The sequence below is a fragment of the Coregonus clupeaformis genome, chromosome 19 (genome assembly GCF_020615455.1).
Source record: "Coregonus clupeaformis isolate EN_2021a chromosome 19, ASM2061545v1, whole genome shotgun sequence".
NCBI lineage: Eukaryota > Metazoa > Chordata > Actinopteri > Salmoniformes > Salmonidae > Coregonus > Coregonus clupeaformis.
This window is the reverse complement of record NC_059210.1, coordinates 37,573,336-37,586,936: the sequence shown is the minus strand read 5'-3', so window position 1 is coordinate 37,586,936 and position 13,601 is coordinate 37,573,336. Positions and strand designations below refer to the sequence as shown.

Here is a 13,601-nt window from a genome sequence, read left to right as displayed (position 1 = left end):
ACCAGTCCTCAGCAGTCCAATCCCTGTACCTTTTGCAGAATATCAGTCTGTCCCTGATGTTTTTCCTGGAGAGAAGTGGCTTCTTTGCTGCCCTTCTTGACACCAGGCCATCCTCCAAAAGTCTTTGCCTCACTGTGCGTGCAGATGCACTCACACCTGCCTGCTGCCATTCCTGAGCAAGCTCTGCACCGGTGGTTCCCCGATCCCGCAGCTGAATCAACTTTAGGAGATGGTCCTGGCACTTCCTGGACTTTCTTGGGCACCCTGACGCCTTCTTCACAACAATTGAACCTCTCTCCTTTAAGTTCTTGATGATCCGATAAATGGTTGATTTAGGTGCAATCTTACTAGCAGCAATATGCTTGCCTGTGAAGCCCTTTTTGTGCAAAGCAATGACGACGACTCATGTTCCCTTGCAGGTAACCATGGTTAACAGAGGAAGAACAATGATTTCAAGCACCACCCTCCTTTTAAAGCTTCCAGTCTGTTATTCTAAATCAATCAGCATGACAGAGTGATCTCCAGCCTTGTCCTCGTCAACACTCTCACCTGTGTTAATGAGAGAATCACTTTTTGGGGGATTAAGTTCATTTTCATGGCAAAAAGGGACTTTGCAATTCATTGCAATTCATCTGATCACTCTTCATGACATTCTGGAGTATATGCAAATTGCCATCATCAAAACTGAGGCAGCAGACTTTGTGAAAATTAGTATTTGTGTCATTCTCAACTTTTGACCATGATTGTAGACATCAGGAGCCTCTGATACCAACACCTTTCCCTTCTTCCTCAGAAGGCTTAGTGTAGGGACTGAGAGTGGCAAAAAGAGCTGGTTGTCACATCGGAATGGATTTGGTCAAATTCTCCCTTGCTTATTGCTGTAGTTGGGTGGGTGATAACCACTGGGCCATTTATGGACTTGATCTGGACAACAAATATGCTTGCCTTTTAGATTTCAGTTATAAATATCAACAAATATAACATAATTAAATTACCACAGACCCCTATGCTACTGAGAAATGTGATATTTTTCAGTGCCTGAAAAGGAATAAGACATCGAAGCACCACAATACGATAAAGCAACATTTATTTTTGTTTTTTGGCCTCCCCAAACCCGTAGACAAAGCAACCGTTGAACACAGTTTCAGACATTCAGCATATTTCAAGCTACAATAAATACATAATCTGATTTAGACTATAGGTATTACTGGGATATTTGTTTAGCTCTAGCTGACCTGACAGCTCACTCAGCGACTACATGTCACACAGCACTTTATACTGAACCTGGCTCTCCAGGAGGCCCAGGGAGCCTATTGGGTCATAGACAAGTAGAAAAAACAAAAGAGAGAGAGAGTAACAAAAGAGAAGAGAGAGAGAGAGAGAGAGAGAGAGAGAGAGAGAGCGAGGGAGCAGGCAGGTAAGTGCTTTACTGAGAGGCGTGTTTATTCACTTCCTAGCAACAATGTTCCGTGCCCAGTAGACCCATTTCAATAGAAGTCAGCACAATAGAAAAATTGAACATTTCTTGCTCTTTGGTTGTTCCTCTACCGCAACATGGACTAACTTTCATATAACCAGTATCCAGATATATTAGTAACAAAGAACCTTTCACATCGGTGGAACACACTTTTTCTGAAATGTAAATCCAGAGCACTAAAACATGTATTGTTATACATTCTACAATTCACAGGTCAGGGAAGCTCAAAGCTTTTTCTTTTAAATGCATTTTAGGAACAGATCCTATACTCCATCTCCACCATTATGTGGAGTACAGCATGTATTTTAATATGTTATACTTCTCGGTCCTGCTAGAAAAACCTGAATAGTGCAAAGAGAGAGTAAGTAAAAATGAGGACAGCAACTATTTCAATTCTTAGCTGTTGTGACCAGCATATCTGAGAGATGGTATCTACTGTGTTCAGGAAAACAACACAAACAAATGACACAATGTCAGTAAGACCAATGCATTTTGTATTGAGGTGATACGTAAGTAGGCCTAATATACATGCAGAAATATTGTTCATATTTGCATGCATACTACACTGTATAGGCCTGCATAAGAAGCCACAAGAGGGTACGTATTTCCAGTGGTAGGCCTATGTGTCACTGCACTATAGGATAAGATGAGGAAAGGAAACAGTTTCACTTTTAGTATTCTGTTCATGGCCGGTAAATAAACTGGTCACAATACCGTAATCCACAAAATCCTCCCTAAAACTTCACTCTAACCAAATACTTTAAAAGTTGTGATCCAGCTACAGATACAGTACTAACACAGAACCATCCAAAACAAACTTCAATCACCTGGTGGTCCCCCAAAAACCAGCAGCTGGGTTTGATGGACCCAGTTAAATGTCAATTACAAAGTTGTTCCTTTAAAGGATTGGAATGCCACAGATAGATAATTCCCAGGCCTCTGCTCTGCTATGCTGCTTCCTTCCTCCATCCAATGACAGCTCCCTGAAATACTTTGCCAAAATCAAAAAGGCACAGAGCGGCCCGCTGCCCCATCACTCACTCCTCGTAACTACTTTCATACCCTTATCAAGACACATTTGTTATTGCCTGACAAGGATGAGAATACGTATGGAAAACACAACAGTGAAATAAACCAAGGCAGGCATCCACACAGTCAGACGAGGCTGCAGGGCCCACATGCCCAGTGAGGCCTGTCAGAAAGTAACAGCACTGACTGTGCTACCCAGTGGTGTAAAGTACTTAAGTAAAAATACTTGAAAGTACTACATAAGTCGTTTTTTAGGGTATCTGTACTTTACTATTTTTGACAACTTTTACTTTTACTTCACTACATTCCTAAAGAAAGTTATGTACTTTTTACTCCATACATTTTCCCTCACACCCAAAAGTACTCGTTACATTTTGAATGCTTAGCAGGACAAGAAAATGGTCTAATTTACACACTTATCAAGAGAACATCTCTGGTCATCTCTACTGCCTCTGATGTGGCAGACTCACTAAACACATGCTTCGTTTGTAAATTATGTTTGAGTGTTGGAGCGTGCCCCTGGCTCTCCGTAAATTTAAAAAACAAGAACATTTGAAATGATTTATACTTTTACAATTTTTGCAATTACATTTGCTTTTGATACTTAAGTATATTTAAAACCAAATACTTTAACACTTTTACTCAAGCAGTATTTTACTGGGTGACTTTCACTTTTACTTGAGTCATTTTCTATTAAGGTATCTTTACTTTTACTCAAGTATGACAATTGGTTACTTTTTTGCCACCTACCTGCCTACCTACTGTGTGGAGAAAATTTTCAGAGTTTCTTCCCTCTGAGGGAACAGCTTTGTCCTAATGAGCAGCACACAAATTACAAATTTGGAACCCAGGTTTGTTCACCAAAGCATGGTTATTCAAGTATTTTCCTTTTCCTCATTAAGGACTCCCAGGGGCTTTTTAGGCCCATTGTTGTAGTTCCAATGTGGAGCTGCTGGACACACATCACGACTCAGACAAGCTGTGCTTAGCTTTTCAATGGCATCGGCCAGAGCCTTACATTTATATCCAAATATAATGAGTTGTACCCCCCCCCCCCCTTTTCCCTCAGAACAGCCTCAATTAGTCAGGGCATGGACTCTACAAGGTGTCGAAAACGTTCCACAGGGATGCTGGCCCATGTTGACTCCAATGTTTCCCATAGTTGTGTCAAGTTGACTGGATGGCCTTTGGGTGGTGGACCATTCTTGATACACACGGGAAACTGTTGAGCGTGAAAAACATACCCCGTTCAAAGGCACATACATTTTTTTTCTTGCCCATTCACCCTCTGAATGGCACACATACACAATCCATGTCTCACTTGTCTCAAGGCTTAAAATTCCTTCTTTAACCTGTCTCCCCTTCATCTACACTGATTTAATTGGCAAGTGACATCAATAAGGAATCATAGCTTTCACCTGGATTCACCTGGTCAGTCTATGTCATGGAAAGAGCAGGTGTTCTTAATGTTTTGTAAACTCAGTGTATATAAGGCTTTTCTATTCTAATATAAGGCTTTTCTATTCTAATACACTGCTCAAAAAAATAAACGGAACACTTAAACAACACAATGTAACTCCAAGTCAATCACACTTCTGTGAAATCAAACTGTCCACTTAGGAAGCAACACTGATTGACAATACATTTCACATGCTGTTGTGCAAATCGAATAGACAACAGGTGGAAATTATAGGCAATTAGCAAGACACCCCCAATAAAGGACTGATTTTGCAGGTGGTGACCACAGACCACTTCTCAGTTCCTATGCTTCCTGGCTGATGTTTTGGTCACTTTTGAATGCTGGTGGTGCTTTCACTCTAGTGGTAGCATGAGACGGAGTCTACAACCCACATAAGTGGCTAAGGTAGTGCAGCTCATCCAGGATGGCACATCAATGCGAGCTGTGGCAAGAAGGTTTGCTGTGTCTGTCAGCGTAGTGTCCAGATCATGGAGGCGCTACCAGGAGACAGGCCAGTACATCAGGAGACGTGGAGGAGGCCGTAGGAGGGCAACAACCCAGCAGCAGGACTGCTACCTCCGCCTTTGTGCAAGGAGGAACAGGAGGAGCACTGCCAGAGCCCTGCAAAATGACCTCCAGCAGGCCACAAATGTGCATGTGTCTGCTCAAACGGTCAGAAACAGACTCCATGAGGGTGGTATGAGGGCCCGACGTCCACAGGTGGGGGTTGTGCTTACAGCCCAACACCGTGCAGGACGTTTGGCATTTGCCAGAGAACACCAAGATTGGCAAATTCGCCACTGGCGCCCTGTGCTCTTCACAGATGAAAGCAGGTTCACACTGAGCACATGTGACAGATGTGACAGAGTCTGGAGACGCCGTGGAGAATGTTCTGCTGCCTGCAACATCCTCCAGCATGACCGGTTTGGCGGTGGGTCAGTCATGGTGTGGGGTGGCATTTCTTTGGGGGGCCGCACAGCCCTCCATGTGCTCGCCAGAGGTAGCCTGACTGCCATTAGGTACCGAGATGAGATCCTCAGACCCCTTGTGAGACCATATGCTGGTGCGGTTGGCCCTGGGTTCCTCCTAATGCAAGACAATGCTAGACCTCATTTGGCTGGAGTGTGTCAGCAGTTCCTGCAAGAGGAAGGCATTGATGCTATGGACTTGCCCGCCCGTTCCCCAGACCTGAATCCAATTGAGCACATCTGGGACATCATGTCTCGCTCCATCCACCAACGCCACGTTGCACCACAGACTGTCCAGGAGTTGGCGGATGCTTTAGTCCAGGTCTGGGAGGAGATCCCTCAGGAGACCATCCACCACCTCATCAGGAGCATGCCCAGGCGTTGTAGGGAGGTCATACAGGCACGTGGAGGCCACACACACTACTGAGCCTCATTTTGACTTGTTTTAAGGACATTACATCAAAGTTGGATCAGCCTGTAGTGTGGTTTTCCACTTTAATTTTGAGGGTGACTCCAAATCCAGACCTCCATGGGTTGATACATTTGATTTCCATTGATAATTTTTGTGTGATTTTGTTGTCAGCACATTCAACTATGTAAAGAAAAAAGTATTTAATAAGATTATTTCATTCATTCAGATCTAGGATGTGTTATTTTAGTATTCCCTTTATTTTTTTGAGCAGTGTATAAGGCTTTGGCGTGGGCCATTCCCATTGTGTAGTGGAGAACTTTGAGAAGAGCAGTGTACAATAGGGAGTTTAAGCAGAGAAGTGGCTTACCGGTCCAAAGCTGTTGCTGTCCAGACCGTGGCCTTGATGGTCCCCCTCGATCCAAAAGTGGCAGTCAGGGACTCTCAGATAGCGGTTCTTATAACCAAGCGTCCTGGAGAGAGAGAGAGGGAGGGCAGAGGTTTGGATCATGGATAAACACATTAGCCAGTTATACAACCCACATTTACTTCAGAACCTAGCTATAAAAGAAAGGCGGTCGTTAACATTTATTGAGCTACGGGCTCAATTGAAAACAACAATAAAAACATTGAAATCAGACAAAACTTTGAGAATGGAGAATAAAGTTAGTCTATCTATTTTATCACCTTTCTACTAAATCATCCATGTGCCAGTCATCCTCTCATATGCTCCCTTTAGATTAGATAACAATCTAATCAGATGACATTTAAGGACAAACCGAATGAAGACAAACATGCTTTGTGTGTAATGACTAATGAGATATGGACAGGATAGCTCACTCCCTTAGGTCTAGTGTCTGATTGTGTCCCAAATGGCACACTACTCCCTCTATAGAGCCCAATGGGCCCTGGTCAAAAGTAGTACACTATATTAGATTATTTTTATTTATTTAAAGAGAATAGGGTGCTATTTGGGACATAACCTCTGTCTGATCAGTTCCCCTCCACACTAGTTAGCTTCAACTATTTTGCCTCTCATCGCCTTTGTGAGGAGTGAGGACAGGTTGGTACACACCATCAATCACCTGGGTACTTAGCCGTGACTGATGTATGGTTCATCACAGGAACATTGTAAATTATGGGAGACATTACTTTTTAAATGACCATTTTTATCCTATTCCTTTCTAGGTCAATGTTACAGGAGTCTAACTGTCTACTCTTTAGACCAGGGGTGTCAAACTCATTTTGCCCCGGTGGTCGCATTTAGTCTTCAACAAACTGAAAAGTGGTTATATTTCCTCGCCGTCAAAATGTGCACTAAATATTCCTCAATCCATAGTTTTTTGGAAATCAGATGCTCCCTGACTGTCTAGCTTTCATTTAGGTGGTTATTAGAGAGCTGGACACAGTCAAGAAAGGGTATGAATGTAGCTCCATTATCATTTCTACAGTTTCCATTTGGTTTTAGTCATTTGAAAGTATATTGAGTTTGTCCCCCCACCCCTCCCCAAAAATGTTATATAAATACATATATATAAATACATATATATATATATATATATATATATATATATACATTTTTTGTTTGTTTTATATATATTTATATTATGTTTGACACCACTGCTTTAGACCTTGGGACAGAAATATTGATTTGGCTGCTGGGAAAACTGAACTTAATGTCTGTTCTCCAGCAAACTGAGGTTCAGTGACTTTAAATGTCAGGGGTTAGGCCTACATACAGTATCTGAACACAACCAATACAATAACATAATACTGGCTACTTCAGAATCTAGTGATCATATGCTAGATTCTGAAATGCTCAGGAAAAAGAACAGTCAGAGTTTTGTGGGAAGACAAAAACTTTTAACTGAAACTGTTGTTACGTCCCAAATGGCACCCTATTCTCTACATAGTGCACTACTTCTGACCAGAGCTCTATGGGCCCTGGTCAAAAGTAGTGCACTAAATAGGGAAAAGGGTGCCATTTGGGACGTAACAACAGTTTCAGTTAAAAGTGAATATACAGACTCCTGTATTAATGCTATTAGCATGCGACTCGCTGCCTGGCAGTGTCTAGCAGCTACAAAGGGTCGGGGAGATTCAGGAGTTCAGGAGTTTGGGGGAGATTTTCAGACAGTCTCAGCATTGAGTTGTCTTAAATATTTATGCTCCCTAACTCTCCTATCAGTGGTGGGTTTAAACAGTAGCTGCCTGGTACAGTGGCGGTTGGATGGAGGTTAATGGGGTAGGTATATAGGGCACAGATACACATGATAATGGACATATGAAACACAATAATGATGACGACGATGACGATGATGAGTAACAGCTTGAGGTGAATTGGACAGGTTAAGTCAAACTTAAGCTCGGTTCCAATATCCACACTAGAAGGAATACCACTGAGAATGAACCAAATGTGTTGGGCATGCATCCTAAGTGGTATGCTAGCATGGACATGGGAACACAGCCATAGTCTTGTTCACTAGCCGTGTGTCTCACAGCCTGCCTGGCACACCAGACTGGGTTGTTCTGTTCCCTCTTAGAACACCAGTATCTACATCTCGAGATAGCTGCATATGTAGGATCTTAATTTGAACACCCTGTTGCAGGAGAACTTCTGAAGTTTGTAACTTCCTCTTTGAAATTTCAGACTTGATTTTCCCTTACGAAAAATGTATCAACCCCTACAAAAATGTCAATCATTTCCTGTTGCTGCAAAACACACACACCCACACACACGCACATACGCACACATGCACACACACACACACACACACACACACACCACTCAGAGGGCTGTAATTGGCTGAGAGGCCTCTTCCTCTGTCAGGCAGAGAAGACAGTCTCTCTGTGCATGGCGAGATTAAAACCATAGCTGTGATTTATAGCATGGCTGGCCCCAAAGGCAACACACACACACAACGACCATCCCACCGCCCCCCCTCAGCCATCAAACCCCCATGTTAATTATTCCTCTATCTCCCCCCAGGCAATACAAGTGACCTGTAATTTGTTCAGCGGCGCACATCACAAATTGTTGCCAGAGTGAATTACATGGCGACGATGTGTTATGACTAGTGGCACCCGCCTCTGTCTAATTCTCCCAATGTCATTTCAATTAGAGCTCCACTGACTATCAACCGTTCGCTTCGGCTGGTGCCGAGATTAGAAAGCCTGGCTAGACTACACTCAGTGGTTCAGGGGAATGAATGTAATGAATGTCTTTGCAACTTTGCAAAATGAACTTCATTAGGTCACATACTGTATTGCCATTGCCAATGACAAAGTACTGTAACTAAGGCGTTGGTACATTTCTTCATATACTGGTAGGTCCACATTTCCATAATTCGTACAACTTTGGAGGACGTCATCAATTGGCTACGTTAACAACCAAGCCTGAGCCTTGTATTTGAATTCACCATAGAAAAGCAGCTGTGACAGAAAATAGACGATCCGCCCTCTGATCAAGAAAGAGGTAATAGTCCTTGTTGGCCGATTCCCACTGCTGCTCATAACCGTCGCAATGGTAATAATTTCCTGTGTATGTGCGTGTGTGCGTGTGTGTGGGTGTGGTTGTGTGATTGTGTGTGTGTGTCTTTTCAGTGTGGCCATCACTGAGTGTGACTCCCCTGTCACCTTGAAGGAGAACACTGGGAGGAGTTGTTATATGTAACGAGTAATTCAGCCACTACCACCTAAGACAACATGGACCTGTCCTGAGTCACAACTCATATAGCCACTACTACCTATGTAAGACAACATGGACCTGTCCTGAGTCACAACTCATATAGCCACTACTACCTATGTAAGACAACATGGACCTGTCCTGAGTCACAACTCATATAGCCACTACTACCTATGTAAGACAACATGGACCTGTCCTGAGTCACAACTCATATAGCCACTACTACCTATGTAAGACAACATGGACCTGTCCTGAGTCACAACTCATATAGCCACTACTACCTACCTAAGACAACATGGACCTGTCCTGTTGTCCATGTTGTCTTAGGTGGTAGTGGCTATATGAGCTGTGACTCATGACGCGTCCATTTTGTCTTACGTAGGTAGTAGTGTTTATATGAGCTGTGACTCATGACAGGTCCATGTTGTCTTAGGTGGTGGTGGTTATATGAGTTTGATTCCAGGCTGTATCACAACCGGCCGTGATTGGGAGTCCCATAGGGCGGCGTACAATTGGCCCAGCGTCGTCCGGGTTTGGCCGGTGTAGGCCGTCATTGTAAATAAGAATTTGTTCTTAACTGACTTGCCTAGTTAAATAAAGGTAAAATAAATAAATATGAGTTGTGACTCAGAACAGGTCCATGTTGTCTTAGGTGGTGGTGGCTATATGAGCTGTGACTCATTTTACATTTTAGTCATTTAGCAGACGCTCATATAGCCACTACCACCTAAGACAACATGGACCTGTTCTGAGTCACAACTCATATAGCCACTAGTACCACCTAAGACAACATGGACCTGTTCTGAGTCACAGCTCATATAGCCACTACTACCTACCTAAGACAACATGGACCTGTCCTGAGTCACAACTCATATAGCCACTACCACCTAAGACAACATGGACCTGTCCTGAGTCACATAACCACTACTACATATGCTAACATAGACCTATCATGGGTGGACTCAAGCCAGGGGTTACATAGCTAAAGGAAAATAATATGCATTACTGCAGAGGTTACCATAGAGAAATGTGTGTTTGGGGTTTCTCATTGAAGATTTGAAGCTAGTAATATGAAATTAAATATGGATGTAGTTGAGTAGAGCTCCTTCTGTACAGTTTGTCCACATGCTCTCATTAGAATAGGCTTCAGACTGAATCAGTATTGCCAATAAGGTTTATTGTTTTACTGCTGCTCTTTAGTTATTAGTCTTCTCATAGGAAGTCTTGTCATAGGAAGTCTTGTCATAGGAAGTCTTCTCATAGGAAGTCTTCACATAGGAATTCTTCTCATAGGAAGTCTTCATATAGGCCTTTAATCAGTGAGGGATTCTATTGTTATTTTAGACATCCTTTGTGTTTTAAGTTTGATTTGATAAAGCTATGGGGAAAGAGCTCATTCTGTACGTACTTAATGAAGTCTCCCTCCCGGGCTATGACCCTCTTGATGATCTTCTGCTGAGGGTTTTTGGGAGACCTGGAACAATAACGATAAACTATATCAATAAATATATATGATAAAGATACAGCTATGAGGTCATAATAAAAAATTAACCATGAACACCAAATACACAAAGAAGTAAAATAAATACAAGTTTTATGTCTGTACTGTAAAGTGACCCTATTTACTCTTGTCAACTCTTCAATAAAAATAACATAAAAAAATACCCTATTCACAACACTAGACTGAACTAGAATCAGTGTACCTTCCCAGCAGCAGACAGAAACGGACTATACTGCAGTGAGTGTTGTGTGGGGTTTAGGTACCAGGATCTCACTCCTCCCCCTCACATCACTGTCTTTCCACTCTTTCCTCTCCATCTCTCAGCAGGTGGACCTCACAACACAGCGGGACACAAACATAGCAGAGACCGGCTCAATCGGTACCTCCAGTGATGCTATCTCTTTCATAGTTACCCAATGCTTAGGTGTACCTCCACTGTACTCATATCCTTCCATATCCTTGTCTGTACATAATGCCCTGAATCAATTCTACAATGCCCGGAAATCTGCCCCTCTTCTCTGTACCCAACGCACTAGAAGACCAGTCCTTAAAGCCTTTAGCCGTATCCTTATTCTATTCCTCCTCTGTTCCTCTGGTGATGCAGAGGTTAACCCAGGCCCTGTAGCCCCCTGTATCACTCCTACCTCCCAGGCGCTATCATTTGTTGACGTCTGTAACCGTAAAAGCCTTGGTTTCTTGCATGTTAACATCAGAAGTCTCCTCCCCAAGTTTGAGTTATTCACTGCGTTAGCACACTCTGCCAACCCTGATGTTCTAGCAGTGTCTGAATCTTGGCTTAGGAAGGCCACCAAAAATTCAGAAATTTCCATTCCGAACTACAACATTTCCCGTCTAGATAGAACTGCCAAAGGGGGCAGAGTTGCAATCTACTGTAGAGATAGCCTGCAGAGCTCTATCATACTATCCAGGTCTGTGCCCAAACAGTTTGAGCTTCTACTTCTAAAAATCCACCTTTCCAGAAATAAGTCTCTCACTGTTGCCACTTGCTACAGACCCCCCTCAGCCCCCAGTTGTGCCCTGGACACCATATGTGAATTGCTTGCCCCCCATCTATCCTCAGAGTTTGTACTGCTTGGTGACCTAAACTGGGATATGCTTAACACCCCGGCTGTCCTACAATCTAATCTAGATGCCCACAATCTCACACAAATCATCAAGGAACCTACCAGGTACAACCCTAAATCCGTAAACATGGGCACCCTCATAGATATCATCCTGACTAATTTACCCTCTAAATACACCTCCGCTGTCTTCAACCAGGATCTCAGCGATCACTGCCTCATTGCCTGCATCCGTAATGGGTCCGCGGTCAAACGACCACCCCTCATCACTGTCAAACGCTCCCTAAAACACTTCAGCGAGCAGGCCTTTCTAATTGACCTGGCCCAGGTATCCTGGATGGATATTGACCTCATTCCGTCAGTAGAGGATGCCTGGATGTTCTTCAACAGTGCTTTCCTCGCCATCTTAAATAAGCATGTCCCATTAAAATGCAGAACTAAGAACAGATATAGTCCCTGGTTCACCCCAGACTTGACTGCCCTTGACCAGCACAAAAACATCCTGTGGCGTACTGCATTAGCATCGAACAGCCCCCGTGATATGCAACTTTTCAGGGAAATCAGGAACCAATATAAACAAGCAGTTAGGAAAGCAAAGGCTAGCTTTTTCAAACATAAATTTGCATCCTGTAGCACTAACTCCAAAAAGTTTTGGGACACTGTAAAGTCCATGGAGAATAAGAGCACCTCCTCCCAGCTACCCACTGCACTGAGGCTAGGAAACACTGTCACCACTGATAAATCTACGATAATCGAGAATTTCAATAAGCATTTTGCTATGGCTGGCCATGCTTTCCACCTGGCTAACCCCTACCCCGGTCACTAGCTCTGCACCCTCCGCTGCAACATGCCCATGTCCCCCCGCTTCTTCTTCACCCAAATTCAGATAGCTGATGTCCTGAAAGAGCTGCTAAATCTGGACCCCTACAAATCAGCTGGGCTAGACAATCTGGACCCTTTCTTTCTAAAATCAGCTGCCGAAATTGTCGCAACCCCTATTACTAGCCTGTTCAACCTCTCTTTCGTATCGTCTGAGATCCCCAGAGATTGGAAAGCTGCCGCGGTCATCCCCCTCTTCAAAGGGGGTGACACTCTAGATCCAAACTGTTACAGACCTATATCCATCCTGCCCTGCCTTTCGAAAGTATTTGAAAGCCAAGTTAACAAACAGATCACCGACCATTTCAAATCCCACCGTACCTTCTCCGCTATGCAATCTGGTTTCCGAGCTGGTTATGGGTGCACCTCAGCCACGCTCAAGGTCCTAAACGATATAAGAACCGCGATCGATTAAAGACAGTACTGTGCAGCCGTCTTCATCGACCTGGCCAAGGCTTTTGACCCTGTCAATCATCGCATTCTTATTGGCAGACTAAATAGCCTTGGTTTCTCAAATGACTGCCTCGCCTGGTTCACCAACTACTTCTCAGATAGAGTTCGGCAGGTAGCTTAGTGGTTAAGAGCGTAGTGCCAGTAACCGAAAGGTCGCTGGTTCTAATCCCCGAGCCGACTAGGTGAAAAATCTGTCGATGTGCCCTTGAGCAAGGCACTTAACCCTAATTGCTCCTGTAAGTCGCTCTGGATAAGAGCGTCTGCTAAATGACTAAAATGTAAAATGTAGTTCATTGTGTCAAATTGGAGGGCCTGTTGTCTGGACCTCTGGCAGTCTCTATGGGGGTGCCACAGGGTTCAATTCTCGGGCCGACTCTATTCTCTGTGTATATCAATGATGTCGCGCTTGCTGCTGGTGATGCTCAGATTCACCTCTACGCAGACAACACCATTTTGTAGACATCTGGCCCTTCATTGGACACTGTGTTAACAAACCTCCAAACAAGCTTCAATGCCATACAACACTCCTTCCGTGGCCTCCAACTGCTCTTAAACGCTAGTAAAAACTAAATGCATGCTCTTCAATCGAATGCTGCTTGCACCCGCCCGCCCAACTAGAATCACTACTCTCGGCGGGTCTGACTTAGAATATGTGGACA

General features: G+C 43.7%; 1 pseudogene; it reads right to left on the bottom strand.

Annotated features, from left to right (window-relative positions):
- Positions 1 to 13,601, bottom strand: part of LOC121531212 — a 232,302-nt pseudogene that overhangs the window by 19,998 nt on the left and 198,703 nt on the right.